Below are 19763 nucleotides of genomic sequence, written 5' to 3' on the forward strand. Positions count from 1 at the left end.
CCCAAAGACAGATCCGGTGAGTCAGTCAGACTGTGGAGAAGCCTTTGGCAATGCCTTTTAAAAACAAACTCTGCACATTTAAGTGAGAGATGGACAAACCAGTGGGAGAAACTAAGGGAACCTGGACCTTTGCCCACTGCCACCAACAGAACCAGATTGGATCCCGGCTGCCTCGCCTGGGACGGGCTCAGCGATGAAGTGCCTATTTGTTTGCTGGTTAGAAATTGTTCTCAACGCCTGGGAATCTTGTTCTCCCCTTGTGCATTTAAAGTGAGCCCAACATTTTCATGTGGCTCTTTCTCTCCAAGTTCTGTTTCAAGGGATGTCGCTCTCTCTCGACCCCTGAGGGGATTCTGGTTCTGACCCAACCTGCACCCTTCTGAGTTGCTTGAGGGAGGAGTGGAGTGTGTTTTCGAACAGAGTCTGCTTTGGAAAGTTCCTTGCAGTCTGCCGTTTGCAATGCCCTGGCCTCGTGTCAGAAGGTCGTGCTAGGGAGATTGTTACTCATCACTCACCGACCTCCACGCTTGGGCAGGGGGCCGGTATGGAGGGAGGCGAGGTTGGGTGGAAGAGAGGAAAGAGAGCAGCCTGGGTGCCTGTTTGCTCATGGTGATGAGAAGGTTATGCCCTGGCCTTATTCTCCAAGAGAAATGATGCATTGCTTTATGCAGGTAACCTGATCCCTCCCCACTAAAGTGTGTTTAGACGCTGAGGTATAGGTGAACAAAAGAGATGTTCTTTTTTTTTTCTCCCATATGCTCCACTGATTCTTTTTTTGCATTTTAATTTTTTAAAAATTTTATTGGAGTACAGTTGATTTACAATATTGTGTTAGTTCCTGCTGTACAGCAAAGTGATTCCGTTATACGTATACATATATCCACTCCAGAAGAGGTGTTCTTGCATTTACTAAAAGAAAGACGGAGAGCAAGCAAGCTGTGACTTCGTCTAATGCTCTATTTCTAAAATTCCTTTAAGCCTTCCTGATTGTTATACATGTTGTTTTCCAAGACCGCACCGGCTTCCAGCGCAGGAGGAAGGTTAAATAATTGCCAAGCTCTCTGTTGCCGCTCTGATTCTCGCCCCTGGCATGGGTGATGATGGCAGTGGAGGATTTGGAAGTGGCTGGTGGGAAGAGAGGTGGGGAGGTGTTGTTTTCTTTGCCACCCACAGCGTCCCTGAATGTATTTCTCCTTTGATACCGGAGGGTTTGTGTCATCAGCAAAGCCCAGAAGAGAGATAACCAGAGTGGCTAAGACACAGAGAGCTCGGTCTTCTCTGTGAGTCCAGTGACCATGGGCTACTCCCCGGGAAGCGTATTTGTTTCCTGGCTACTAATCCACAGCCTGCTCTACTGGGGGAGAATAATAAATGAGCCCAGAATGTTCTTTCGGGTTTTAGCTCATTAACTTAAAAGGCTGAGGTATAATTTCCCTGAGAGTTTTACAGGCGTGAACATCTGCTCACAGGAGCCTGCAACATCTGCAGCCCTTGTAGGCATTCTTCGCAAAGGACCATGAAGTTTATAGAAAAATGAATCCACCCAGACACAGAGGGGACCTGGCAGAGCCACCTTTCTGGCTGAGAAGCTGGTTATTTTGTCCTGGGGCGTGGGCAGCAGAACGCTGCGAGCCCGTCCCCGAGGACGTGTGGAAGAAGACGGGGTCCCCCGGCCCCCACCCCGCCCCAGTCACGTGTCCACCCAGCCACACTTCCGGGGCCCCTGCTGCACGCGGGGCGCTTTCTCATTTGTGTTGTCGCCTTAACCTCTCACAGTGACTCTGTCGGCAGCCGTGATCTCTCTCCCCAGCAATGTTAACCTATGTAGACAGACAATTTTAGGAACACATACTGATCTGGGAAATCGCAAGCCCCGAACATAAGTTTCTTGTCTGTACTCACAATCATGTGGGGAGGAAGAAGAGTTAAATAGAGGCAGCAGCGTGAAGAAGGAGCCCTGGACTGGGAACGGGGGACCTCCCTTCTGGTCTCAAGCTCTAGGGCCTTCCTACGTCCCTTGATTTCTTTGGGCCTCCTGTTTCTCATTTCTTTCTTCTTCTTCTTTTTTTGGCCATGCATTTGACGGGATCTTAGTTCCCTGACTAGGGATCGAACCCGTGCTCCCTGCAGTGGAAGCGTGGAGTCTTAACCACTGGACAGCCAGGGAAGCCCCCTGTTTCTCATTTATATAGTGAAGAAGTTGAGCTCAATCTTCTCTGTCTCTTCTGGCTCTCATGCTAAATAAATCAGGAATGACTTCAGTCATGTAACATGAGCGTATAGGAGGAAGGTGAGAAGGAACTACATCAAAATGTTTTTAGCGGATACCTTTGGGTGGTAGGATTGTGAAGGGGTGGTAGCTCTATTCTTTGGGGTTTTTTTTGTTTTTGGCTCTTCTAACTCTTCTGTAATGTGCATGTATCATATTTATGGTCAGAAGTGTGTTGTAGAGATATTGAACAATTTGGTGAAAATGGCGCCTCCTTTTTTTTTTTTTTTTTTTTTTTGTGGTACGCGGGCCTCTCACTGCTGTGGCCTCTCCCGTTGCGGAGCACAGACTCCGGATGCGCAGGCTCAGCAGCCATGGCTCACGGGCCCAGCCGCTCCGCGGCATGTGAGATCTTCCCGGACCGGGGCACGAACCCGTGTCCCCCGCATCGGCAGGCGGACTCTCAACCACTGCGCCACCAGGGAAGCCCTGGCGCCTCCTTTTATTGCATCATCTCCTTCTTCAGCTCAGCCTCTGTTATGGCCTCCAGACCAATACACCGCCTCCATTGAGGCTTCCCTGCATAACCGTCGTCTCCCCAGATTACGCCCATGGCACTGCCTTAGACATGCTTACTTTTAGACTTTATGGTGTATGTGTGGTTTATGTACCCAATTAAATTTTTTTCAATATAGGGGACTGTGGATCTTCTGCTGGGTTTTGTTTTTTTTACAACCCTTGTAGCACTGCACATGGTAGGTACCTATGGTTACTTGTTGAAGGAGTGTGTCTGAGTGAAAGATGACAATGTCTTGGATCTAGGAAGTTTCTTCTCTTACTCAGCCAGCAAAACTGATAGGGCTTTGCGCTAGGGGCCAGCACAGGGGTCTAAAAAGTTCTATCCAATGTGGCCACTGTCCTTAGGAGCTTGTAGTCCAGCAGGAGAGATTATACACATATGTGAATGTCTGCAATTAAAAACAGTGTATAATTGGTGCCATAGGATGATGGGAATTTTAGAGCACAGGATCCCTGAGGAGGGAGAAATCCCATCCAAGCAGACATTAGAGAAATCATACCTAACCTCTTTGGTACCTCACAAAACACTCCCTGGTCTCTGATTTCAGACACAGCTGTAGTGGATTGTTCCAGGCAAGCTCAGGGTCTCAGGCTGAGAGCATCCCACTTGGAGCCTGCACGTGTATCTTTCTCCCTCGGGTCTTTCCTCTCCTGCTGTGGAGCTGGCTCAGTCCACATGCAAGAGCAGCCTGAAAGTGCAGAGAAGATACTGCTCCCCGGAATCACCCTCAACCAATAAAAATGGGAGCTGCTGGATAAAAGCTCCACCTCCACTTTGAAGGATGGACAGTTCTGAGAGGCATCCCGTAGCTGAGCGGATCCCTGTGGAATCAGCTCCCATGCCCATAGCAGTGATCTCAGTAAAGCATCCTTATATTGGCTTTTCCTGCATCTTTGTTCTACTCCTCACACTTCTTCACTCGATATCTGTACTCAAGCCCTTGTCTCAGACTGTTTGGGGGAGAGCCTAAACTAAGGCAGAAGCCACCGTGGAATAGGAGGCATTTGAGCTGGAATGGTCCACAGGCAAAGACAAAGAGGAGGGGGAGGTTTTAGGTAGATGGCACATTGTGTGGAAGGCATGGAGAGTACAGTACCTATCTGGTGGAGTCGTTTTGAAGTTTCTTCAATCGAGAGGTGGAATCTATTGTCCACTCTTTGAATCTGCACTGGCCTTGTGAATGGCTTTGTCCAATAAAGTGCTGCAAAAGTGAGTGACTTGGGAGTGTGGGCCTTAGGTGGCTCTGCCCAGTCTGCTCTCATTCTTCCAAGCCCGCCGCTGCTGTGTCTACAAGCCTGGACTAGGCTGCAGGAGGATGAGAGACCACATGAAGCAAAGGCAAGCCGGCTCAGCTGAGAAACCCTCTGGACCCAAAGTCCCAGCCAACCTGGCAGCTGACCACAGACACATGAGTGAGCATTGCTGGACCAGAAGAATCTCTCAGCTGAGCTCAACCCAAACAGTCAGTCTGAGGAATTGTGAGCTAAATAAATGGTGGTTGTTTTAAGCCACTAAGTTTTGAATGGTTTGCTTTGCAACACAAGCTAACCGATATGTCTGGCGGAAAATTGAGTCATCCTGATTGGCTAGAACATGGTCTTCATGAATTGAATTGGAGCCAAGTTGGGGTAGGCTTTTTAAAATTTTTTTAAACTTATTTTTGCCGTATTGGGTCTTTGTTGCTGAGTGCAAGCTTTCTCTAGTTGTGGCGAGTGGGGGCTACTCTTTGCTGAGATGTGCAGGCTTCTAGTTGTGGTGGTTTCTCTTGTTGCAGAGCACAGGCTCTAGGCGTGCAGGCTTCAATAGTTGTGGCACGCAGGCTTAGTTGCTCTGCAGCATGTGGGATCTTCCCAGACCAGGGAATCGAACCCGTGTCCCCCGCATTGGCAGGCGGATTCTCAACCACTGTGCCACCAGGGAAGTCCCTGGGGTAGGCTTTGAATGCCACCCTAAAGAGTTTGAAAGTAATTCACTGGGCAGAGAGGTGCTGTGGAATAGATGGTTGGCTGATGACCAAACATTTGTGTTCCACACTGCATAGTGTAGAGTTGTCGCTGGGAACAGACTGCCCAGCCAGGAACCATGTTTTCCCAGCTGTCTTTTCACATGACTAGTTCTCTCCAGTGGGATGTGAGTGGTAGGGGTATGTGTTACCTCCAGGCTGAGATGGCTAGGTATGAAGTATGAGATCCTCCATGCTCTCTCTATGCCCCACCTGGCAGCTGGTGATATCAGCTCAGCCTCGAACACACAGGATGGTAGAACCTCAACATGGATACAACCTGGATTCCTGAGTCTCCCTTTAGAGGAGAACCACTCAGCAGAGTGGACCTTGCATGAGCAAGAAATAAACTTTTATCATGTTCTACTTTACTTTATCACATTAAACTTTTAGGTCATTGAGATTTGAGGGTTGTTTGTTACAGCATCTGGCATTACTCACCCAGACTAATGTAGGCACCATTGCAAGCTTTTGAGTGGGGGTATTGGAACCCTCAAAGCAGTGATTTGGGGATGCTGGCTTTAGCAGCCAAATGCAGGGTAAAAAGGCTCCTGCAGTATTCTGGGTCTAAGGAGACAATTATCTGGATGTGGCCTTGGCCATAAGAGCAAAAAGGATAGCACCAAAGTAGATAGTCCTTTCAAGTTAGACAGCTTCCTTCCAGGGGAGGAAACTAGTTAAATCGTGGACATTCCCACATACACAGAAAAATACTTATGCCTAAATTGGTTTCCACCTGTTTGGTTGTGAATTAGAAAATGGGTCCTGGTATTTTAGGATTGGAATCTGAAAAGGCCAGTTTTTCAAAAATAAACACATCTGAAGTTTTTTTTAAAAGGATGATGATGATGATGATGATGATGATGATGATGATGATGATAAAGCTTGACCCACCGGAGAGGCACTATTCTTCCTCTAAGCCTGGGGATAAGTGGCACCTTCCTCCCCATGTGCTACTGAGCTCCTAATCTAAACAAGATGGATGCCACTGTTACACTGCTTAGTTCCTTGTGAGTGTGCAGACAGGTCCTCCTGAGGAAATGTGAGGATCCTTTAGGAGTTTTCCTGGGGAAGATTTAGATGGATTTCATTTTTTACCCTGTTCCCCCTGGGAATAGTTCCATGCCTGTCCCTGGAAGTGTTTTGGAGCCACATGCTTCTGAGGGAGACTCATCCCTTAGAATTGCTCCTTGGGACCACAAGCCATCCTTAGCATCTCCTAGCTGTGGCGCTGCTACCAGCAGCTTGGTTCCCTTGTGCTGTCAGTGGCTTGGCCTAGCCTCTGCCCACCAGTCTCTGCCAGACACCCAAGGCCAGGTCTGTCCCAGGCAATGAAAACTTTGTAGGACATCCCTGACTCCATCTGCCTGTCTGGCTGGCCATTTGCCTATTGCCTGTGGCCGCACAACCAGACACCTGGCCTGTAGGTCCGTGATGTTGGCCCCTCCCCTGCTCCAGCCTGTTTGTCAAGTCTCCTTGGCCTGGTCTGCCCCAGCCAACCCAGATTTTGACACTATCCCAAGGGCAGCTGTAGCTCTTCAGCTGTGCTTCAGGGTGGCCTTGGAGTGCTTCCACCTCCCACCTAGTGCCCAGAGGCCCCTGGAATGTTGAGAGAGAGCGTTGACCTAAAGTTGGCTCACCTCACACCATAACTAACCAGTTTAACGTAGCATGCAATCAACCTCAAACCAGTTTGACTCAGATTCTTAAAGGGCCAGTTCACCCCATGTCACCCAGCAGAACGTAACGCTAATTGTATTTAAGAACCTCTTTCTACCATTGAAGTGGTCAAAATGTGTCTTCAGCAACCCACAACATAACATCTACTTTAGGTCTTTCAAGGGTTGTGATATTCCTTTTAATATCGGAGTTAATATGCCATCATTATAATTCCTGTGTTTATCTTTTGCACTTGTTTTAAAAGCTGAACCTAAGAACAAGACGAGGACTGAAATATTGGCCACCCCTACAATGGCAGGTTGGTTAATAATAATAATGATGATGGTAAACACTAACAAACATTTATTGAGCACTTACTATATACCCGGCTCATTTAAAAATAAATTGTATACACTGACTTATAGAATCTCCATGATATCCTTACCTTATGAGGCAGACATTATTATTCTCTCATTTTACAGATGAGAGTAAAGAATTCGCCCAGCTTCAGAAAGCACAGCAATTGGGTAGTCAGGCCTGGCATCCAGGTCATGTGGTACTAGACTCAGTACTGTTAGCTCTAGGTTATCCTGCATCTCTCTGTGTGGCAGACAGACTCTCTGTGGCTAGTCTTCCTCTGTTAATTCAATCTGGAAGCACTGATGGTGGAATCTTTTTTCAATAACTGAAAAAAATAATTGGGAGTTATTTATTGACTGATATTTTGTTTAATTACCCCAAGAAATGTCAACTCTTCAAAGTAGAAAAATTAAAATAACTTTCTAGAATTCTGGAGTATAAAATTCAACCACAATTTTACCACCCTGACATAACCACTGTTAACACTCGGATATTTTATTCAGTATTTTTATTTTCAGTGTTTTCTAGTGTTATACTAATAATGCAAGTAACTTTAGAAGAAACAGAGAATCGAAAAGAAGGAAATAAAAGTCACCCCAAGTTCTACTATATTTGCTTTCCAGATTGTGTGTGTGTGTGTGAGGGTATTGGATCATATTGCTTTATAATCTGAGTTTATAATTTAGTTATATTTTGTAAATGTCTTTCATGTAAGAGAATGTTCTCCCATGACACCTCTATTAGTCTCTATTTCAGTGTAACAAATTACTACATATTGAGTGGCTTAAAATAACACACATTTATTATCTCACAGTTTCCATGGGTCAAGAGCCCAGGCCTGGCTTAGCTTGAGCCTCTGTTTGAGGTCTCACAAGGCTACAGTCATGGTGTAGGCCAGCCGTATTCTCATCTGGAGGCTTGGTGAGGAAGAATCCACATCCCAGCTCATTCAGGTTGGTGGCAGATTTCATTCTCTTGAGGCTGTATGTCTGAGGGCCCTGCTTCTTTCTGGCTATTGGCTAGGGGCTGCTCTTAGGTCCTAGAGGCCACCCGTGGTTCCCCACCATGTGGCTCTCTCCTTAGGCAGCTCACAGCATGGCAGTTGTTTCTTCCAGGCCAGCAAGAGAGTCTCTCCAGTGTGTGCTAACAAGATCAGTATTCTATCTATGTGTATATCCACATCTACATCTCTCTCTCTCTATCACTATTATAATCTAACCACACCAGTGACATCTCATCACCTTTGCCATTTTATTTATTAATTCATTGATTGGGCTGCATTGGGTCTTCCTTGCTGCGTGCAGGCTTTCTCTAGTTGAGGTGAGTGGGGGCAACTCTTCATTGCAGTGCACGGGCTTCTCATTGCCGTGGCTTCTCTTGTTGCTGAGCATGGGCTCTAGGCGCGTGGCCTTCAGTAGTTGCAGCACGTGGGCTCAGTAGTTGCAGCATGCTGGCCCTAGAGCGTGTGGGCTTCAGTAGTTGTGGCGTGCGGGCTCTAGGATGTGCAAACTTCAGTAGTTGTGGCATGCGGGCTCAGTAGTTGTGGCGCACGGGCTTAGTTTTTCCGCGGCGTGTGGGATCTTCCTGGACCAGGGATCGAACCCGTGTCCCCTGCGTTGGCAGGTGGATTCTCAACCTCTGCACCACCAGGGAAAGTCTACCTTTGCCATATTCTATTGGTTAGAATTTGCAGGTCCTGCCCACAGTCAAGGGGAGGGGATTATGCAGGGTGTGAACATGAAACTACCCTAGAATCTGTTTGCTGCACACCTTTTTTTTTTTTGGTTAAATTTTATTTTATTTTATTCTTGTTAAAGATTTTTTAACTCATTAATCAGTGAATATGGAATAACCAGGAATATGGTATAACCAGTTCAAAAGAAAATCCAAAGAACAGACATTTATAGATCAAGAATATTGGCATGAATGTGTCAATGGAGACAAAACCAGCCTCTTCCACAGTGGGGGAGGTCAGCCACTTGAACCTCTGTGGGACAGGACAGGGCAGGATTTGCATGTCTCTAAGCAAGAGATATTTCCCATCGCTATCAGTTATACAATTTAAAGAGTTGTAAAATAGCTCCTGTGGAATCAGAGTCAGATAACATGGAAGGGCGTGCCACACACCATTTAAAACTGAGCCATGCGAGTTCAGTTTTTTTGATGTGCTATCATTTATTTAATGAATCCATTATATTCGAACATTAGTGTTTCCATTTTGTCATTATAAAAACTGCAGTGATCACCCTTGTGGTTAAATTTTTTCAAAGACATCCTTAATTATTTCCTTTGCATGACTTACGAGACTTGCTTGGTCAAAAAGTTCACACATTTTAAAGGCAATTGCTAGGGCTGCTAAATTGCTCCCTAGAGCAATTCCCCTCAGGGGTGTAGGAAGGTACAGGAGGCTATTTTAGTGAACTTAGCCGAGTTCATATTATTTGTAAAGTGGTAGAATCGTGCTGGGCACAGCGGAAGGCCATATGTAGATATAAAGTAAAATAAATAAAGAAAATCGAGTTGTTTCATCCTCACAACAACCCTGTGAGGTAGGTTAATGATTTGTTCATTTTATAGAAGAGGAAGATGAGACCAGAAGGGTTGAAGAGAAAGATGACTGAATTAAATACCCAAAGGCCTGGGCCGTGTCCCAGCTCCTTCAGTTACCAAGCATATGACTTTAAGCAAATGATTTTTCCTGTCTGAGTTTATTGTCTGCTCTGTCAAATGGGGCCAACATCAAGGGAGCTAATGCCTGGGCGAGAACTTGGAGGCTGTAGCCCAGTGATTCTTGCCCTTGGCCGCTTAGTGGAATCACCTGGGGAGCTTAAAAAAACCCCAGCTGCCTGGGCCCCAGCCCCGGAAACGCTGGCGTCAGCAGCCTGCGCAGCGGGCGTTTTTTAAAGCTCCCAGGTGATTCCACTATGCAGGCAGGGCCGAGACCCACGACTAGAGCCGCCGCCACTTGCAAGGCATTATTTGTGTCTGCGGCCGAAGAAGCAACAGTCAGCTCCTGCTTGCTGCTCCGAGCTGTCAGGAAATGGCCCACTAGGGTCGGGCTGGAATCAAAACTCTGTCTTAAACTTCAGAGTCAACTCAGTCTGCTAAGTTAGTTTGGGAAGCCATCAATTACCTGCTGTTTTACCCTCCGGTGTGGGTCCCTGGGCAGCGGGGCGTCTGCATCAGCCATGCTGGCAGGGCTGCTTTCCGGTAGAGCCTGCTGCTGCTGCTGCTGTTTTTCTAGAAGCCAGAGCAGATCTTCAGCTCCCTGCTGCCTGTCACTCACAGCTGCCCGACTGAGGCCGAGGGACCAGACGCCTGGCTGTCCGCCACTGGAGCTGGGTAGCAGATTTGCTGAGGTGTCTTTGGGGCCAGGCCAGCCTTCCAGCTCACTGTGAGGACTGGGGATGAATTTCTCGGAGCAGCCAAACGCAGCTTGAAATGAACGTGATCCATCAGTGGAATGAAAGCCTTGGTCCGGTTGCCCCAGCATGACAGAGCAGACCAGTACCAGGCCCTGTCTTTCTCCTGCACCTGATAAATTGCAAGAGGTATGTGTTTCGGCGATTTCATCGAGGTCAGACACCACCCAGTGATTATGGGGAAAACTGGGAGTGTTGAGAAGTTTCCAGAGAAAGACAAGAGAATGGAAACTCATATTTAAGGGGGGCACTGTGTGGACAGTAGATGTGTCGTCTCATTCAATCTGAGCATTACAACCACCACAGAAACGGGATGTGGTTCTCTGTAGCTTACAGGTGAGGAGATTGTGCCTCAGAGGTGAAGTGTCCTTGCGAGGTCACACAACTAGCCAGTGACCAAGCCGGATTCATGTCTTGTCTTGTCAGCCTGCACAGCACTTGGTCTGTGTACACGATTTCTCAGACCGGGAAGGGGACTTTTGGATCCAGGTAGCTAGTTTTCTGTTGGTTTGTTTGCTTCTTGTGAGGATTATTGTCTGTGGGGCCCATCCTTGGCCCAGTTGTGAAACATCAAAGGTTGCTTTTCTCATGGTTCAGCTTCCCTGCTGAATTAATGGAGGTAATGTCAGCTGCTGTAACAAAGAAACCCGTCAATCTCAGGGGCTTAACGCAGGCGACATTGGTGTGTGGCTCACACAAAGCCCAGCTGGCCATGGGGGGAGGGAGTTCGGCTCCACGCGGTCATGCAGGGACCCAGATGCCTTCCACCTGTGGCTCTGCCCTCCCGGGCTTCGCTGTTGCCTGCGAAATCGTCTGCCTTTGGAAGGCAGGTTGGGGAGGGGAGCGCAGGGGCTCCTGGAGGAGGTTCTGTGGGCCAGACGAGGCCGAGTCGTCCATGTTTCTGTCCACATTCCGTTAGCCAGAACTCAGTCACTTGTCAATGCCTAATGCAAGGGAGGCTGGGAAATGTATCCTGCTGTGTGCCAGTGAAGACAGGAAAGGGATTTGGCGAACACGTCGCAGCCTTGCCCATAGCCCTACATGCCCCTGGGGATCTCTTCCTCCCTGAGCCCTCTCCCTCTTGAGCCTCCCTATGCCCTCTCCAGAACCCATCTTGTGCTTCGTGTCCGCTCTCCTCGGGTTGACAAGGACCTTCTCCCAAGTTTCTGCCTAGGATGCAGAGATTGGGGCAGGAGCGTCAAGGGTTCCTGGCCACGGCTTTGCTGAAGGTCTTCACGAGGCACCTGGGCCACAGTCCGTGGGCCTCTCACCAGGTACGTGGCTCGCCTTCCTGCCAGCCCTTCCGAGGAGGGAGCCAGTAACGTAGGTTGCCGACCCTTGGCTTAACTCTTCATTTGTCTAATGATGATGAATGTTGGCGTCTCTGAATCCGAAAATCCTGGCTGGTTTTCCTGCAGGGTCTCCTCCTCGATGTGTTTTCTTTTTCCTCAGCTCTGCTAGCTTTGGACCCCAGGGGGAAGATGAGTTTTGCAGTGATGGACGGTAAGGATTTTTCTCACCTGCCAGTTCTGACATCCCGAGTCAGCAGGGTCTGTGCAGCCAAGATACGTGATTTAGAGGCGCTCCATTCAGATGAGAAACATTCCCTTAGCGTGTTCATGATCCTCTGTGGTCAAGGACGCCTCTTAACAGAATTTCCTTCAGAACAAGCATGGGCAGGAAAGGCTCCATGTGGAGTGACAGTTCTTTGGTCGTCGCCCCTCCGCGGGAGAAGTGCTCCCACACCCTTTCCCGTTGTAACCCCAGGATGAGTGCTTAGCACTCAAACCTTTGTGCTGTCACCCTGACACCTGGCAGAACCACTCGGGCTAGCCCAAGCAAAGTTGACCAAGGAAGCTACTTTCCATGGCTTCTAGGAGACCTGTTAGCATTTGAGCAGAGAAGGTCTTGGCCCAGAAAGTTTGGTGAGCTTGCAATACCTGGCCAAGGTTGGGGAGACACAGGGCCGTTGGTGAGGGGAGCCAGGCCCTGTCACACTGTGGCTTGCAGCCTGGAGAAGGAACAGTGTTGGCCCGGGTGCCTGTCACCAGGTGGCGCGGACAAAGGTCAGAGGCTTTAAGCAGTCAGCTCCCCCTGCCCGGCCCTCACCGAAATCAAGCCCGTGGGAACGGCAGCCACCCCCAGTCATACTCGCCTTTTGTCTTAGGATGGGTTCCCTAAAGCACACCCTGGCCTGAGGCTTCATGGGACGGGCACTGTATTTAAAGACTGGGAGGGGAGGGGGAAGTGGGGCTGGGGAGGGAAGGGGGCCCGGCAAGGGCGAGGCAACTGGCAAAGCCCATGGGGGTAACTGACTCATGCCTGCAAAGGTGCTCTGGAGTTTGTGTCCGCGTTAAGGGACAAGAGGTGTTTACACCCTATACCCATCAGTACGTCACCAATACACTGTCTCTGGGCAGCTCATTGTCGATGATCAGAGCAGCCCGCCAAACGAGACACAGATACTGGTGATTGGGTGGGAAAGCGCACCAGGTGCCATGTGCCAAAATGGGGAATAGCTGTGAGGGTGTGTGGGTGGATGAGTGACATCACCGACTCTGTGCCCAGTTGGAGGCTGCTTTTCCCTCGTGGAACAGCCATTAATAGCAACTTTAGCCTAAGAGCACAGAGTGAGTTTGGCCTGGGTTGGGGAGATGCTTTGTTGTAGGTGTGGGGCTTTCCAAGCCCCTCTCTGTATAGGGCAGCGGCCCGGCATGTGGAGCCAGGCCATTAGAAACTTAGAAGCATTTTCAAAGGAAACTTCAACTTAATTCACATTCCTTTCCCTGTGGGAAAGGGACTGGAATCTCAGATCTGACACTTCACAGTCTTTTAAGCTGAGCTAGCACTCTGGGGGTGGGAATCTCTGTGTGTGTGTGTGTGTGCGTGCGTGCGTGCGCGCGCGCGTGCATCAGTAATCCACGTTGACGGTGTCTGGGCTGGCACTCCTCTCCACCCAGCCCCGTCTGCAGAGCCATTCGCCTCTTGGACCCAAGCCCTGCAGTGTCCCTCCTCAGAGCTCTCGTAATGATTTGCAAGCATTTCTGTCGTTGCCTGAACCACATTATTTTACAAAGATTTGTTTATATGTCTGTGTTTTTTTAAAATGAAGAATAGTTGATTTACAACGTCATGTTAATTTCTGCAGTACAGCAAAATGATTCAGTTATACATATATATATATATATATATATACATTCTCTTTTATATTCTTTCCCATCATGGTTGATCACAGGATATTGAATAGTTCCCTGTGCTCTGCAGTAGGACCTTGTTGTCTATCCATCCTGTACATAATAGTTTGCATCTGCTAATCCCAATCTCCCACTCCATCCCTCCCCCAATCCCCTCCCCCTTGGCAACCACAAGTCTGTCCTCTCTGTCTGCAAGACTGTTTCTGTTTCGTAAATAAGTTCATTTGTGTCATATTTTAGATTCCACATATAAGTGATGCCATATGGTATTTGTCTTTCTCTTTCTGACTTACTTCGGTTGGTATGAAAACCTCTAGGTCTGTCCATGTTGCTGAAGATGGTATTGTTTCGTTTTTACTTATGGCTGAGTAGTATTCCACTGTATATATGTACGATATCTTTATCCAGTCATCTGTCAATGGACATTTAGGTTGTTTCCACATCTTGGCTATTGTAAATAGTGCTGCTGTGAACATAAAAGTATATGTATCTTTTTGAGTTATAGTTTTGTCCAGATATATGCCCAGGAGTGGGATTGCTGGATCATATGGCAACTCTTACATGTCTCTTGTAATCAGTACACTGAGCACCTTGAGGGCAGAGTCTACATCTTATATTTGTCCAAGCTCTAGCCCCCAACTTGATGTCTGGATGTAGGGTAGGTGCTGAATGAATGAATTGTGTGGGAGAACTGAAGAGTTACCCAAGGAAAAAGCCAAGGTCATGAGGCCAGAACCATGACTGAAAGGGAGACAAAAGGATGGCGAGAACTGGAATCAGTAAATCCATGAGACCAGGATGTGGAACAATAGGAAGCCTCACCCACTGCTTGTGGGAGAATGGCTGAATCTAGACTTTAGTATTACCAAGTAGACCTGCCCATGTGCACGTCCTACAAAGCAGCAGTCCCGTTCCACAGCGTATGCCCTAGGGAAACTCTTGCACACATGCACTAGGAGGTGTGTGCAAGAACGTTCATGGACACACAACAGCTCCAAACTGGAAAAAACCCATGTGTCTGTCAACAACAGAATGGATGAATGAGTTGTGGTAGCATAGTGCATATAATGGCATACTATACAGCAGTGAAAATGAGGGAACTACAGCTACCTACATCAACATGGCTGAATCTCAAAAATTAGATGTTGCTGGGAAGAAGTAAGTCACAGAGGGAGTCATGCAGAATGATTCCATTTGCCTGAAGTTCAACAAAGGGGAAATGAAAAAATTAAGAATAACTGCACAGATGATTAAAAAATAGAAAGCAAACCAAGAGGGAGATTAGTACACAATTAAGGATAACAGTTACCTCTGGTGGGGGTGGACAGGATAGTTCAATTATAGATGGACATGGGGGTGCAGGGGCTTCTGGGGGAAGATAAAGTTTGAATTCTTGGCTGTGTGATGGTACATAGGTGATCAGTTCATTGCTCCTCTGTGGACTGTACATATGTTTTATACATTCTTTTGTACATGCACATTTTTATTGATACTTTATTTTAAAAAAAATAAAAGAGGGTTCTGAAGCATCTCTCCTCTCAAAAATTTCACACAAAAAGAAACACTTCCAAATTACGAATGGCGCCATGAAAAGCAAGGGATATTCTACAAGAGCGCTCAGCTGCTAAGAGGTCAAGCTACTCATTTCTCTAAGAGTTACTGGGAATTTCTCCCCTTTTAGAAGCTCAGTGTGGAAGCATGGGTGGGAGGGGAGATTGGGACAAAACAGTATTGTTTCCATGAGCGCGTTCACCTTTCCTTCTGGTAAACCATGGGTTGGCAAACTGGCCTGCAGGCCAAATCCTGCCAGCCATCTGTTCCTGTAGATAAAGTTTTATTGAAACACAGCCCTGCTCACCCATTTACACATGGTCTATGGCTGCTTTCATGCTGCAATGACAGTATTGAGTAGTTGCCACAGATACTGTACGTGGCCCACAAAGCTGAAAGTATTTACTGTCAGGCCATTGAGGAAGAACATTGCCCACAATGCAGGCAGCAGGTCCCTGAGTCCACGGTGTGTGAGGCAGCGGTGCTCAGGCATTACCGTATATAGGAATTACCAGGGGGCGGGGCCTGCGCTTCTGCATTTCTAACAAGCTCCCAGGTGATGATGATGATGCCCCTGGTCCAGGGACACACCTCCTGCCTGTCCTTCATTCCAGAAGCATTTGTTGAGTGTCTTCAATGTGCCAGGCCCTGGGGACACAGAACTGAGACCAAGGCAGCACCTGAGTTTGGAAATTTCGTTTAAAAGGGGAGGCAGAGGGGCTTCCCTGGTGGCACAATTGTTGGGAATCTGCCTGCCAATGCAGGGACACGGGTTCAAGCCCTGACCCGGGAGGATCCCATAGGCCCTGGAGCGGCTGCGCCCGTGCGCCAAAACTACTGAGTCTGTGTGCCACAGCTGCTGAAGCCTGTGCGCCTGGAGCCCGTGCTCCGCAGCAAGAGAAGCCACTGCAATGAGAAGCCCGCGCACCACAACGGGGAGTAACCCCTGCTCACCGCAACTAGAGAAAGCCTGCGCGCAGCAACAAAGACCCAACGCAGCCATACATACATACATACATACATACATAAGTAAGTAAGTAAATAAATAAATAAGTAAATAAATAAGTAAATAAATAAATAAGGCAGAAACCCTCGAAAGGAACTTAATTCTGTATTAGCAGCCAGGACAAAATGTAGCCCAGAGGAGGGAGGCATCTCTTCCTGGAGTTGTCAGGGATTGCTTCCTTGAGGAGGTGGCATTTGAGTGGGGCTTGAAGGAGAAACCATGCAGTTGAAGCAAAGCAGTCGAAGTGAAAGGAAAAGCAGGTGAGGCCATGATCATGGGGGCAGAACTGGCATGTTCTAGAATGTCGAGTTCAGTTGGTGTTGGTTGAGCCGCTGGAACTCACTGACCATCTCTGAACCTCATGGTAACCTCAGCGGGGTTCCTCGCCTTCCCTCCAGCAAACCTTTCCTGAGAACTACGAGAAGAGGCTCGCTCTCTGCCCTTTGCCCTCTCTCCGATGACAGAGGTGCTCTTGAGCCCTGAAAAGCACCAAGTTCCTGCTGCGGGGCGGGGGGAATAGTAGAGGAGCAGGACGAGCTGGAGGACCCGGGCCTGAGGCTGCAGCGGGGAAGCGAGGGCCCCCAGCTCCGCCCCAGAAGCCATGGAGAGCCAGGGTGGACCTCTTCTCCACGTGTTCTCCACTCCCGGGGCCTCCCGCTGCGGCAGGTCACGGTCCCAAAACGTCAAGGTCAGGAAGCACATGGAAGACCCTTTGGCCCACCCTCGTCATGGTGCACATGGCAGGATCAAACACCTGCGCAGGGGCTGTGTCGAAAAGTTATTATTTGATCCTTAATGAGTCTGCTAAGGCCCCACCTGCTTGTTGGTGGGGAAAAACGTACATGAAATGTCCAATCTGGTTTTGATGTAGTCAGTTGTGATCATGTAAATGGGTCTTTGAGGAGATATTCAGACTTTGAATTGGTGAAAACTTTGGCTCTCAGAGCGCTTTCCCAACTCCGGGAGGAAAGGGACTTGGGCAGGTTCCTTAGCCTCTTGTGGACACTAGACCGATGTCTTTTTTGCTGGTGCAACTTGGGCTCGGACCATTCTCTAGGGGTGGTCAAGGCCTGTGGCCCTCCTGGGATGACTAGGCCTCCCCGGGGCTCCTGCTGGCTGCAGCCCCCTGGGTACCTGTGGACGCCTCTGTGCAGCCCCCTGCAGGGTGACCTTGTCCTGCCAAGGTAGGCTTGTAGTGGGCCCTCTTGCTCTTAACTTAGGTGTCATACCCTCCTGGGAACGAAGGCAGCTTGGGGAGACCAGAGACCCCTGTGCTCAATGCCATTACCTCCCAGTTGACTTTAAGGTGACTGTTTGAGGTTGGTCTGAGCCCCTCTTGTTTCCCAGTGTGGCTACTGCACGTTCCAGAAAGGGGCGCTCAGGACACACCCCTGTGACTGCTTGCTCACCTCACACTCTCCTACTTTTCACAAATTCGTAGGCTGGGAAAGGGGTAGGCTTTTATTTCCGTTTTGTCATGTTTCCTTCTTCCTGACTCCAGCTATGCCTTCATAGCAGACAAAGGTCTCCCCTTTTCCACCGTACTAAAAACCCAGAATCAGAGTCATCCAAGTTCATTTGCTGACTGGCTCCAAGAGGTGACAAAGGATTCTGGAAAATCTTTCCTGAAGACCATCTCTTGGCTTGCAAGCCCCTTGCCTGCTGCATATTTCAATTTTGAATGTCAAAAGCCAAATATCTCTTTGGTCTTTCTCACCACATTCCCTCTATAGGAAAATAATCTCTCACCCTGCCCCACCCCATCTCCCAGTAGATAGAGGCCTTGGGCTGACCAGGGCAAGGTCATGTCCTTGAAGAGGCACAGGAAAAAATGTGCCCTAAAATTGTGGGGGAAAAAATTGTCCTGGTGGTCTATACGAGAGGCAGCTGAAGGTCATAAAGGTTATCTGTAGGACCCTCATTTCCCAGCTACTGGGAGCTTTGGCTGATAACTCATAGCTGCTCCTGTCTCTGCAAGCTCTGCCCCTCCCTTACTTAAACCTCTCCCCCAAACCCCCACGACCTTGATCAATCACTGACTGGCATGGGGGTAGAAAAGCCTTCTGGAATTCTGACCTACTTGGTGGTGCTATTTGTGATCCAGAGCTCCTCATAGGATCAGGCTGAAGGCAGTCTCCAGTAGAGACCACATTGTTGCTTAGCTTTCCTCCCCCGCATCCTATCCTGCTCCCCCCACCCAATCACTTGCACAGAAATCCTCATCTCAGGTTCTGCTTCTAGGGAACGTGACCTAAGACCCATTTTCTATTGCTGCCTTAAAAATTACCACAAACTTGGTGACTTAAGACAATTTTAGTAACTTACAGTTCTGTGGGTCAGAAGTCTGACATAAGTTTCCTTGGGCTAAAATCAAGGTGTTGGCAGGGCTGCATTCCTTTCTGAAAGCTCTAGGAAAAAATCAATTTCTTTGATTTTTCTTTCTTTTTTTTTTTTTTTTTTTTTTAGCTTCTAGAGGCTGCCACATTCCTTGACTTGGGGCCCTCTTCCATCACCTTCAGCATCACATCTCTCTGACCATTCTTCCATCCTCACATATCTGTCTCTCCATCGTTGGAAAAGATTTTCTACTTTAAGGGCTCATGTGATGCTGTCGGGCTCACTTGGACAATTCAGGATAATCTTCCCATCTCAAAATCCTTTGAGTAATCTTAATCACATCTGCAAAGTTCCTTTTGCCATGTAATGTAACATATTCATGGGTTCCAGGGATTAGTGCATAGACGTCTGTTGTGTGTTGAATTATGTCTCCCCCAAATAGGTTGAAGTCCTAACCCCAGTACCTGTGAATGTGACCTTATTTGGAGATAGGGTCTTTGCAGATGATCAAATTAAGATGAGGTCATTAGGGTGCGTGCTCATCTGATATGACTGTGTCCTTACGAAAAGGGGAAATTTGGACACAGACACATGCACACACACAGGGAGAACAACCATATGAACACGAAGGCAGAAATCAGGGTGATGCATCTACAAGCCAAGGAACATCAGAGATTGCAAGCAAATGTTTTCTCCCATTCAGTAGGTTGTCTTTTCATTATGTTTATGGTTTCCTTTGCTATGCAAAAGGTTATAAGTTTAATTTGTTTATTTTTGCTTTTACTTCCTTTACTTTAGGAAGTAGATCAAAAAAAGTATTGCTGCAATTTATGTCAAAGAGTGTTCTGCCTGTATTTTCCTCTAGGAGTTTTATAGTATCCAGTCTTACATTTAGATCTCGAATCAATTTTGAGTTCTTTTTTTATATGGTGTTAGAGAATGTTCTAATTTCATTCTTTTACATGTAGCTGTCCACTTTCCCCAGCACCACTTATTGAAGAGACTGCCTTTTCTCCATTGTGTATTCTTGCCTCCTTTGTTGTGCATTATTTGACCATAAGTACATGAGTTTACTTCTGGGCTCTCTATCCTGTTCCACTGATCTATGTGTTTATTTTTGTGCCAGTACCATACTGTTTTGATGACTGTAGCTTTGTAGTATAGTCTGAAGTCAGGGATTCTTCTTTCTCAGGATTGTTTTGGCTATTCAGGGTCTTTTGTATTTCCATACATATTTTAAAATTATTTGTTCTAGTTCTATGAAAAATGCCATTGGTATTTTGATAGAGTTTGCATTGAATCTGTAGATTGCCTTGGGTAGTATGGTCATTTTAACAATATTGAGTCTTCCAATCCAAGAACATGGTGTATCTTTCCATCTGTTTGTGTCATCTTCAATTTCTTTCATCAGTGTCTTACAGTTTTCTGAGTACAGCTCTTTTG

At 47.7% G+C, this 19763-nt stretch overlaps 1 long non-coding RNA gene across 1 annotated transcript in view; it reads left to right on the forward strand.

Annotated features, from left to right (window-relative positions):
- Window positions 1–10220: 10220 nt before the first annotated feature.
- Window positions 10221–19763, forward strand: part of LOC309796035 — a 144687-nt gene continuing 135144 nt past the window's right edge. Inside the window, exon 1 of the long non-coding RNA XR_014292408.1 lies at window positions 10221–10361. This is a non-coding gene — a long non-coding RNA (uncharacterized lncRNA). The remainder of the gene's footprint in view (window positions 10362–19763) is intronic.

Source organism: Mesoplodon mirus, assembly GCF_964341445.2.
Source record: "Mesoplodon mirus genome assembly, chromosome: X".
In the NCBI taxonomy this organism is placed as follows: Eukaryota; Metazoa; Chordata; class Mammalia; order Artiodactyla; family Ziphiidae; genus Mesoplodon; species Mesoplodon mirus.